Source organism: Lagenorhynchus albirostris, chromosome X (genome assembly GCF_949774975.1).
Source record: "Lagenorhynchus albirostris chromosome X, mLagAlb1.1, whole genome shotgun sequence".
NCBI classification, from domain to species: Eukaryota; Metazoa; Chordata; class Mammalia; order Artiodactyla; family Delphinidae; genus Lagenorhynchus; species Lagenorhynchus albirostris.
This window is the reverse complement of record NC_083116.1, coordinates 18,674,999-18,687,269: the sequence shown is the minus strand read 5'-3', so window position 1 is coordinate 18,687,269 and position 12,271 is coordinate 18,674,999.

The window sequence follows — 12,271 nt, the reverse complement described above, 5'->3', positions numbered from 1 at the left end:
AAGACCTCAGACCTCCCAAAAGGCAAGAAACTCCCCACGTACCTGGGGAGGTCAAAAGAATAAAGAAAACACAGAGACAAGAGAATAGGGACGGGCCCTGCACCAGTGGGAGGGAGCTATGAAGGAGGAAAAGTTTCCACACACTAGAAGCCCCCTCGCGGGCGGAGAGTGTAGGAGGCGGAGAGGGGAAGCTTCGGGGACGCGGAGGAGAGCACAGCAACAGGGGTGCGGAGGACAAAGCGAAGAGATTCCCGCACAGAGAATCAGGGCCGACCGGCACTCACCAGGCCGAGAGGCTTGTCTGCTCAACGGGCGGGGCGGGCAGGGCTGGGAGCTGAGGCTCGGGCTTCGGTCGGATCCCAGGGAGAGGACTGGCGGCTTGAACACAGCCTGAAGGGATTAGTGCACCACGGCTAGCTGAGAAGCAGTCCGGTAAAAAGGTCTGGAGCTGCGGAAGAGGCAAGACTTCTTCTTGACTCTGTGCTTCCTGGTGCACGAGGAGAGGGGATTCAGAGCGCTGCTTAAAGGAGCTTCAGAGACTGGCGCGAGCCGCGGCTATCAGCGCGGACCCCAGAGACGTGCATGAGACGCTAAGGCTGCTGCTGCCGCCACCAAGAAGCCTGTGAGCAAACACCAGTCACTATCGACACCTCCCCTCCCAGGACCCTGTGCAGCCCGCCACTGGCAGGGTCCCGTGATCCAGAGACAACTTCCCCCGGAAAACGCACTGCGCGCCTCAGACTGCTACAACGTCACGCCCGCCTCTTCCGCCGCAGGCCCGCCCCACACTCCGTGCCCCTCCCTCCCCCCCCCACCCCGACCTGAGTGAGCCAGAGCCCGCGAATCAGCGGCTCTTTAACCCCGTCCTGTCTGAGCAAAGAACAGACGCCCTCAGGCGACCTACACGCAGAGGCGGGGCCCGATCCGAAGCTGAGCCCCGGGAACTGTGAGAACAAAGAAGAGAAAGGGAAATCTCTCCCAGCAGCCTCAGGAGCAGCGGATTAACTCTCCACAATCAACGTGATGTACCCTTCATCTGTGGAATACCTAAATATCCAACAAATCATCCCAAATTCAGGAGGTGGACTTCGGGAGCAATGATATATATTTTTTTCCCTTTCTCTCGTTTTGTGAGTGTGTATGTGTATGCTTCTGTGTGTAATTTTGTCTGTATAGCTTTGCTATTACCATTTGTCCTAGGGTTCTGTCTGTCCATTTTTTGTTTTGTTTTTCTTAAGATAGTTTTTAGCACTTGTTATCATTGGTGGATTTGTTTTTTGGTTTGGTTGCTCTCTTCTTCCTTCCTCTCTTTCTTTTTTTTAATTACTTTAAAAAATTTTTAATAATTATTTTTCATTTTTTATTTTTCATTTTAATAACGTTTTTATTTTATTTTATTTTATTTTATCTTCTTTCTTTCTTTCTTTCTTTTTTATTCTCCCTTTTACTCTGAGCCTTGTGGATAACAGGCTCTTGGTGCTCCAGCCAGGCATCAGGGCTGTGCCTCTGAGGTGGGAGAGCCAAGTTCAGGACACTGGTCCACAAGAGACCTCCCAGATCCACATAATATCAAACAGCAAAAACCTCCCAGAGATCTCCATCTCAACGCCAAGACTGAGCTCCAATCAATGACCAGCAAGCTACGGTGCTGGACACCCTATGCCAAACAACTAGCAAGACAGGAACACAACCCAACTGATTAGCAGAGGGGCTGCCTAAAATCATAATAAGGCCACAGACACCCGAATACACACCTCCAGAAGTGGACCTGCCCACCAGAAAGACAAGATCCAGCCTCATCCACCAGAAAACAGGCACTAGTACCCGCCACCAGGAAGCCTACACAACCCACTAAACCAACCTTAGCCACTGGGACAGACACCAAAAACAACGGGAACGACAAACCTGCAACCTGAGAAAAGGGGACCCTAAACACAGTAAGTTTAGCAAAATGAGAAGACACAGACACACACAGCAGATGAAGGAGCAAGGTAAAAACCCACCAGAACTAACAAATGAAGAGGAAATAGGCAGTCTACCTGAAAAAGATTTCAGAATAATGATAGTAAAGATGATACAAAATCTTGGAAATAGAATGGAGGAAATACAAGAAACGTTTAACAAGGACCTAGAAGAACTAAAGAGCAATCAAACACTGATGAACAACACAATAAATGAAATTTAAAATTCTCTAGATGGGATCAACAGCAGAATAACTGAGGGAGAAGAACAGATAAGTGACCTGGAAGATAAAATAGTGGAAATAACTACTGTAGAGCAGAATAAAGAAAAATGAATGAAAAGAACTGAGGACAGTCTCAGAGACCTCTGGGACAACATTAAATGCACCAACATTCGAATTATAGGGGTCCCAGAAGAAGAAGAGAAAAAGAAAGGGACTGAGAAAATATTTGAAGAGAGTATAGTTGAAAACTTCCCTAATATGAGAAAGGAAATACTTAATCAAGTCCAAGAAGCACAGTAACATACAGGATAAATCCAAGGAGAAAAACGCCAAGACACATATTAATCAAACTATCAAAAATTAAATACAAAGAAAAAATATTAATAGCAACAAGGGAAAACAACAAATAACACACCAGGGAATCCCCATAAGGTTAACAGCTGATCTTTCAGCAGAAACTCTGCAAGCCAGAACGAAGTGGCAGGACATACTTAAAGTGATGAAACGGAAAAACCTACAACCAAAATTACTCTACAAGCAAGGATCTCATTCAGATTCTATGGAGAGAACCATAACTCAAAAAGATACAATGTAAATACTGCTGGCTACTGTAAATACTGCTGCACAATGTTCACTGCAGCAGTATTTACAGTAGCCAGGACATGGAAGCAACCTAAGTGTCCATCAACAGATGAATGGATAAAGAAGATGTGGCACATGTATACAATGGAATATTACTCAGCCATAAAAAGGAACGAAACTGAGTTATTTGTAGTGAGGTGGATGGACCTAGAGACGGTCATACAGAGTGAAGTAAGTCAGAAAGAGAAAAACAAATACCATATGCTAACACATATATATGGAATCTAAAAAAGAAAAAATGGTTAGAAGAACCTAGGGGCAAGACGGGAATAAAGATGCAGACCTACTAGAGAATGTACTTGAGGGTACGGGAAGGGGGAAGGGTAAGCTGGGACAAAGTGAGAGAGTGGCATGGACATATATACACTACCAAACATAAAATATATAGCTAGTGGGAAGCAGCCGCATAGCACAGGGAGATCAGCTATGTGCTTTGTGACCACCTAGAGGGGTGGGATAGGGAGGGTGGGAGGGAGGGAGACGCAAGAGGAAAGAGATATGGGGACATATGCGTATGTATAACTGATTCACTTTGTTATAAAGCAGAAACCGACACACCACTGTAGAGCAGTTATACTCTAATAAGATGTTAAAAAAAAAAACCAAACAAACAAAGATGGGCAGAAGACCTAAATAAACATTTCTCCAAAGAAGATATACAGACTGCCAACAAACACATGAAAGAATGCTCAACATCACTAATCATTAGAGAAATGCAAATCAAAACTACAATGAGATATCATCTCACACCGGTCAGAATGGCCATCATCAAAAAGTCTAGAAACAATAAATGCTGGAGAGGGTGTGGAGAAAAGGGAACACTCTTGCACTGCTGGTGGGAATGTGAATTGGTTCAGCCACTATGGAGAACAGTATGGAGGTTCCTTAAAAAACTACAAATAGAACTACCATATGACCCAGCAATCCCACTACTGGGCATATACCCTGAGAAAACCAAAATTCAAAAAGAGTCATGTACCAAAATGTTCATTGCAGCTCTATTTACAATAGCCCGGAGATGGAAACAACCTAAGTGCCCATCATCGGATGAATGGATAAAGAAGATGTGGCACTTTATACAATGGAATATTGCTCAGCCATAAAAAGAAACGAAATTGAGTTATTTGTAGTGAGGTGGATGGGCCTAGAGTCTGTCATACAGAGTGAAATATGTCAGAAAGAGAAAAAATACCGTATGCTAACTCATATATATGGAATTTAGAAAACAAACCAAAAAAATGCTCATGAAGAACCTAGGGGCAAGACGGGAATAAAGACGCAGACGTACTAGAGAATGGACTTGAGGACACAGGGAGGGGGAAGGGTGAGCTGGGACAAAGTGAGAGAGTGGCATGGACATATATACACTACCAAATGTAAAATAGATAGCTAGTGGGAAGCAGCCGCATAGCACAGGGAGATCAGCTGGGTGCTTTGTGACCACCTAGAGGGGTGGAATAGGGACGGTGGGAGGGAGACGCAAGAGGGGGATATATGTATATGTATAGCTGATTCACTTTGTTATAAAGCAGTAACTAACGATAAAGTTGTTAAAGAAAAGAAAAATACTTAGGTCCAGGAACCAAAGTGTAGTAGAAGGAGTGGCTCCAATGACCATCAGTCCAATGACCCACTTGTGGAATATACCTCATTCCTGCAAATTTAAGCTATGCTGGTTTTGAGATACTGGTTCCAAGGTTGGGGGCCACTTCCACTTGATGACACACACAGTAAATGCTTCAATGAACCAGAAACTGCAATTCCCATCTTGCAAATTTAGGCTCCTAATGACAATGGAACAACAGGCAAAGAAAGAAATTTTTATACTTACTGAGGTAATCACCCTAATTTATTCCAGGAGTTAGGGCTGCTACTTTACTCAGAGATAGGGAGAATTATGTTTGGAACTCAGAGGATCCACTGAAACATCTCTTAATATATCTATTCCCAACAATAACTGTGAATACCCAATTGCAGCCCAAATACCCAACCACGGCCCAAAAAGGGAAAGGCAACTGAGTGCTCAAACCCCTCTGGGATGAAGGTCAGGGTCACCCCACCAAGCAAGAAACCTAAATTAGCCAAGGTGCTAGTTTATTATGAGGAAAGTATTAATATGGTGGTCATATAGGTAGATGATTAATATAAATTACTGTTCTGTCTTGGGCCATATAGAATAGCAGGAACTGTATCTTGGTGTAATAACCCTTATTAGACCTTTTCCAAAACGTACAAATGGCCACCATCTTGCAGGACTGCTCCCTCATGCAGGAAAGAAATGAGGACATGTTCTCATGAAACTGGAGTTTCCAAATGATAGTATCAAGGGGTGGATTATATCATCCTGAATTTATGCCCCTCTTCAGTTTACACAAGAGGAGTGATTGGCACGCCAGGTCCTGGGCCACTTGCTCAAAGGTGATCTCTGGCTGTAACCACTATCACCTTGTCTCCTAACATCACCAACTCTCATAGCCTTCCTTGGGAGGAGATCTAGGCTCCAGTAGAGCCCCTTCATGCCTGTTTCAACAGAAACGAGAGCAGCTTCAGCACAAGGTCTGATCCTATCAATCACACTCATAGAAACTCTGGCTTTTTCCACCTCTTCCAGCCTCAAATGAAGTGGTATTCCATGGGCTGTAGGTTCTGACTTTCCAATGATTACTTGAAAGGGGGATGGGAGTGACACAACCTGGAAGTTCAAGGGAGTTAATCAGCTGAACCAAGGTGTAGTGGTTCCATAGTGCTTATCCAGACACATCCAATGTGAACAAGCAACCATGAAGCTGTAGGAATCTCTGTAATGTGCTGCTTCGTATTGCTTTCTCTCCCTCCTTGCCTCATTTCGTTTCTCTGCTCACTCTTAGCTTCTCTAGAATTGCAGCCCTTCCCTCAATAAGCCCTTAGCACAAAAGCTTTGCTTCAATTTCTGTTTCCTAGTAAACTCAGGCTAAGACACACTCCTATATTTCTTTGTCATCAGCACCATACCTCCAGTTTCACAGGTCACAAACCTTAAGGGTGTTCCTGGACACTTCCCTGCTGTTCAATCCCCATAACCACTCCAGATCACCTACCAGCAAGGTCTAAACACTGAAACCTGGTGAACAATGACCTCCGTGCTGCAGCTTCTACCGTCTCTATAACCACTTCTCTTATGCTTTTCCTCCTTTTGAGGTTCCTCCCAGCTACCATGATCTACTTGCAGGATGTTGTACACCTCCTTCTATACATCTTCTCATGAGCCTCCTAAACTCACTACTCTCTGTTCACAGCATCTCCTACAAAACTACTCATCACTCAAGATGAAGTCCATAGGTCTTATCTTCTATGAAACTATACCTGACATTGTTGCTAGAGAGATAGAATTAAAAACACACACACACACAACTAAAACTTACATAGTCCTTACTCTACTTTCCTGGGTGCTTTGCATGTGATATGCTCGCTTAGTCCTTACAACAATCCCATAAATTACATACCGTGATTATCCCCCCATCACAGATAAGGAAACTGAGACACAGAGAACTTAGGTCACGTAGGTAGTCCAGTATTTAAGTGAGTATCTATGTTCTTAAAAATTGCACTCTCCTGCCACGCCATCAGACAAGTCTGCATGGCCAGGCATGCTGTATTCTCTGTGTCCTATCACAGCATGATGCTGATTACCTTCTTTGTTCATACGAGTGCCTCCCAAGTAGACTGTTGCTAGAGTTTGAGATGTTGAAATCATTGCTGTGTGCCTAGCAGAGAGCACAGAGTAGGTACCTGGTAAATATTTGCTGAATTAATTAATTAATCTGCTACAATTTTTAAGAATGGCGGGTCGTGGTTAAACATTTAATAACTGGAATAGGCAAGGCCTGAACTCAAATATTTTTATACAAACCCAGTGCTTTTCCTGAGTGTTAACATTGGCTCATCTCTTTCTGTGCTACATAAGGTGAAATATCAGGAACAATTTTGAATTTTCTCATTCTTCTGTCCCAGGGACCAGGTAAAACAGCTACATCTATTGAATTCTTTAGAGAGATGACCAAGCTCGGGCAAAATTTTATAGACCTAAAGTTGTACTTTATCTGATTAGATTCATTCTAACAGAAAATAAGATTAAACAAGCTATCTAATTTAAAGAAAAGTTACAGTCTGCTCTGGCCGTATAGCTGATTCACTTTGTTATATATCAGAAACTATCACATCATTGTAAAGCAATTATACTCCAATAAAGATGTTAAAACAATAAATAAATAAACAATCTGCTCTGGCCAATGAATTGGATCTCCAGTATGTTAAAGAGAGTAGTACCAAGCATTGCAAAAGTCCTTACCTTTGACGTTAAAGGATCCTTCACCTCCCTCAGTAACCGTGTATCATAATCTTTGGAAATAGCCCTTGGTAATCCTCTTAATAGGATTTACTAACATTTGAATCTATTAATATATGTCCTTTAGTCGAATCTTTGAAGCTCACTGAAAGTGTTATTAATGTATTTTGCCACTCAGACAATTTAATAGAATGGTCCAAAATTAAAATGGTTGTCACATCTGGGAAATAATTACAATCTTTTGTATAAGCAAATGATCATGCAAACAATGACTGAACTTCTAATATATACTAAATATTGTGCCTAGCACAGGTGGAAACAAAAGAAGCTCCATGAGTGTGCGGATGCTGTTTTAACTCACCATTGTCTGTAAATAATTAAGCACAGTGCTTGGCAAGTAGCAGGTACTCTACTCAAAAATATTGACATAATATATAAATAACATAGGACAAATGCATGGCCCCTGCTCTTGAAAATATTGCAATATATAATATTTGAACCTCAAGAATCTATCTATCTTGAGCCCATGGACAAGCTCACATTCCACAACTGTACATGAGCATTTGTGGGGCCACTAGGCCAAGCCAGGAGAGCCAATTAGGTATGATATGATATGAATAGCACTATGGCATGTGGTGTTGTAGGGAGAGGACAAGATTGTGGAAAAGAAAAATGACCTAGGTGTGCTCAGGGGTCTTACAATACTCACTGTAGGAGGTTCCATTTCTCTCTAATTTATCCCTTTGGAAAAGAGAATATGGCTGGGGAATAAGGCTGCTCATTTGTAAAGAGTTCAAATCTCACATATTGTAGCTTGAGCCATTCTGTGAACTCTGTGACCCAGAGGAAGATCTTCGCAGAGAGCCATGACATAGTGAGTGCTTCCAGCTGAGCTCTGTATCGGCATCTTGCAGTCATCATTGCACATAACACTCAGGCCCAGAAACAGGACTGAGGAAGTGGGTGAAAGGAGAGAAGCTTAGCGTTGGGTGGGAAGTGGATGGGGGAGGGGGATGGGCATCAAATGTTCTCTAAAGGAAGGACTGGCCCCCCACCTTGGTGGCTCTGTCCTAGGACTTGGTGGGTACAATGACCCACAAGCAGGGGCCTCAGCAGCCTATTCTCTGCTTACAAAGGCATCTCTGGGCTGGAGCTGGGCTGACAAAGTGACTTATCTTGAGAAGTTTAGGCCATCCCAGAGCTCAGAGAACAGGATTTGGGTAAATCCCTGCCATATCTTTCCAATGCCAATGTTAAGCAGTTGGGGTGGAGGTGAGGAACTGAGCCGCCATATCACAGACGTGTGAAAGCAAAAGGAGAGAGCTGATCTGAAAATGGCAAGATTGAGAAGACAAATGGTCCTGGTCTGGAAACAGAAGGGATATGTGGTACAGGAGCTTGTTCCATCAATCCTTGAATGTTAGATTTGCCCTACCTACTAATATGCCTCAAAAGACAAGGAGATATTCCACATTTTGTTTATCCATTCACCAGCCATAAAAGGGAATGAAGAACTGATCCAGACTACTACATGGATGAATTTTGAAAACATCATGCCAAGTGTAAAGAAGTCAGACACAAAACGGCACATATTGTATGATTCCATTCATAGGCAGTGGCAAGAACAGGCAAATTCATAGACACAAAAAGCGGATTAGTGGTTGTCAGGGGTTGGGGATAGGGGTGGGAAATTGGGAATGAGAGCTTAACGAGTATGGGGTTTCTTTCCGGGGTGATGGAAAGGCCTAGAATTAGATAGTGGTGATTGTTGCAAAGCTTTGTGAATATACTAAAAACCACTGAATTGTGCATTCTAAAAAGGGTGAACTTTATGGTATGTGAATTATATCTCAATTTTGTAAAAAAAAAAAAAAGCAGTAAGAAACTGCAGGACAGATACAAAAAGGAAATTGCAGATCACCCTGAACTTTGTGCACAGTACAGTGCAGCAGGTCAGCCTTTGGGAACCCTGTGGTCTCTAACTGGCCATTATCAAGCAGCATTGTACCCTTGGTGCGCACAGCACCTGCTGGGTGGAAGCTTGGCTAGGGTCCCAGGAGCAGCATTTTATGCATGGGCCCTAAAGCTGTGCTCCCAGGGTCAAATATTTACACCAAAGGGGATGGCTTTCTATCCGTGGGTGGAGGGAGTTTCTACTTTCTGTCATATGTTCGCAGAGAACACTGGGACTCGAGTAATTTGCTGTCAGGCCTGTCTCAACCCAGAGCATAGCAGCAGCAACACCAACACCAGGGCTTTGTAGAAAACTAGGGCCAAAAATCACTTAGCAACCACCAGACACAGTTTGTGAAACCAGGGACAAATCCCAAAGACAAAAACCAGGAGCTCTAAATGGAAAATGCCAAAGAGAGAGAGAGAGAGAGAGAGAGAGAGAGAGAGAGAATTTCTGTGGCCTTACTGTGAGAGTCCAAGATGACAAATTAAAAGAACTGACATATATGCCAGGTATTGTCATAAGTGTTTGAGAAACACAGATTCATTTCATTTCCATAGTAACTCCATGAGGTAGGTACTATTACGGTCCTCATGGTATATATGAGGACACATAGGCACAGAGAGGTTAAGTAACTAGGTCAAAGTCACACAGCTAAGATGTGGCCCGTGTCCTTAGCCCAGCCCACAGTACTCCTGGTTGCTGGCTGGGTTATGGTGAGGTCAAGAGAGAAGCCGGACCCCTGTCTTCTACCACGTGCGGGAGGGAGGCAGTGAGGAACACAGGGACAGTCAGAGACAGCTACATTCGCAACATCTCTCCCGTCTGATTTTATTGGTGAAAACAGTCACTCACACTGTGTGATCACGGAAGGGAGAGAATTCTAAAGAGGGGAGGGTCCCGGGTGGAGGGTCCCGGGGGAGGAAGTGGTTTACAGCCTTCATTCACTCCGACATGTGTGTGAGAGGTGAGGGGAAGATATGGTGTGCCGGTTGGTCCCGGGTCCTAATTTCACCCATGGGATGAGGACAAACTTGACTTGTGAAAAGCTGCCCTCAGCCCCGGAAGAGACGTGAGGCATTCAGCCCGGTCTCTGTCGGCATCTAGCGGCCACTGTGGCGAACGACACCCAACGCAGAACCTGCGGCTGCAAGCTGGGAGAGCAGGGAGTCTGAACTTGGGAGTTCAGAGGAAGGGCGGGGAGGTTCTGTGAACATAAACCCCCTTGAATCATGTGTAAAAGCAATCCTGGGGCATTTCCCGACAGCTGCCACCAGGTCCGCAGAGGGCTGTGTGATGCACACAAGAACCACTGCTGGAGGGTCAGGAAGTGGCGCCCCAGAACGGCTGGCTCCGGGCTGGGGGACCCTCCCCCTGTGTCAGAGCCCTGTGGGCAGAGAGGCTGCAGGTGGGGCCGAGCCCTGTGCTCTCTGCTCACAAAAGCACGACGCTGGGGGCCGAAGTACACCCTTGGGACCTTCTTGGTGACGTTCAAGCCCTCTTGGCATTCAGAGGACAGGGGCAGGCCCTGCCTGACAGGGGCCTCCTACTCCACCCTCTGGGTGCTTTTCCCCTGGAAGCCTGGCTGCAGAGGGGGCCACAGCCACCCGAGCGCCTCCCCTCCAGGGCCTCAGGTGCCCGGCACACGGAGCATCCTGCTTCAAGGGCTTCCCTCCGGATCAGGCAGGGGAACGTTCGGGGCACACACAGCGGGGCTCCTAACACGTGCAGGGGCCACAAACAGCAGAGCACCCTCCAGAGGTCTCAGAGTTCCCATTGCTGGTCTGTGGGTTCCTTCTCCCTCTGACTCAGTGCTGACACCTGGAAGCCCACCTGGGCTCCTGTCCCCTGCTTTCTTCTCTGACGGTCGACTCTCTGCACCTTCCCCTGCTTTAGTTTGCTGCCTTGAGGTGTACTCGCTGATCCGAACGAACTCCATCCCTCACCCTAAAGAAGGAAGGATTCTTCTGATCTGCTGAGGCTTTTCCCTAATTCCAGATCCCTTTAACCATTTTTTCTTTCTTGCATCACCTAAGCCTGACTTATTCATACTTAAGATAGATGCTTCTATTTGCAGTGTGAACCAACCTCACACAGGGTTATGCAGGAGACCTTAGCCCTTTCCTCAATTTCTTGAGAAAATTGTTCTCAGATAAAATTAACTGCCCCTTATCTGCACAGAAATTGATAGTCATAAGATCTAGGGGTAAGAGAAGAATTTCTGGTTCATCTTTCTCAGAAATACTAGCATGGGCAAGATCAAGTCTAAGCCACCCAGAGATCCTTGTCTGGATGCTGTTTGTGAATCTGGGGCAAATTCAGGTAAAGGTGGGTGAGCTAGAGTATCAAGATTGAGGTGAAGGACCTTAGGAGCTTGTTTGAATGGGCAATAACCAATGTAATCAGGTAGGTAAGTATGAACGACAATTAATGAGAAAAGGCAAAGACCAAAACTTGAAAAGCTATATGAATCATCAGGCCTGACTTTAGCTCAGATGAACGAGGTAAGGCTGTAAATGGGAAGAACGGAATGTTCAGGTAAGAAGGCAGAAACTGGGCTTCCCTGGTGGCGCAGCGGTTGAGAATCTGCCTGCCAATGCAGGGGACACCGGTTTGAGCCCTGGTCTGGGAGGATCCCACATGCCGTGGAGCAACTAGGCCTGTGAGCCACAACTACTGAGCCTGCGCATCTGGAGCCTGTGCTCCGCAACGAGAGAGGCCACAACAGTGAGAGGCCCGCGCACTGCGATGAAGAGTGGCCCCCACTTGCCACAACTAGAGAAAGCCCTCGCACAGAAACAAAGACCCAACACAGCAAAAATAAATTAATTAATTAATAAACTCCTACCCCCAACATCTTCTTTTAAAAAAAAAAAGAAGGCAGAAAGCTTACAAAGCCAGCAGGGAGCAAGCGACTGGTCAGAATGAACAAGAGGAAGACTGTAAACCCTGCAAGGGAGTCAGAGGCCTGTTTTCATACGGAACCTACTATCGAGTGTTGAGAAATGTTGAAGGTAACTTCACTAAAATAAGATTCAGAAAAATATTCCCTATGATTCAATTTGTTTAATGCTTTAAAAACACTTCTCCTATAGTGCTTTTTAAAATGCCATAATGTCTCACAGGGAACGAAATTACAAAAAAAAATCTGTGGAAATTTTAAGGC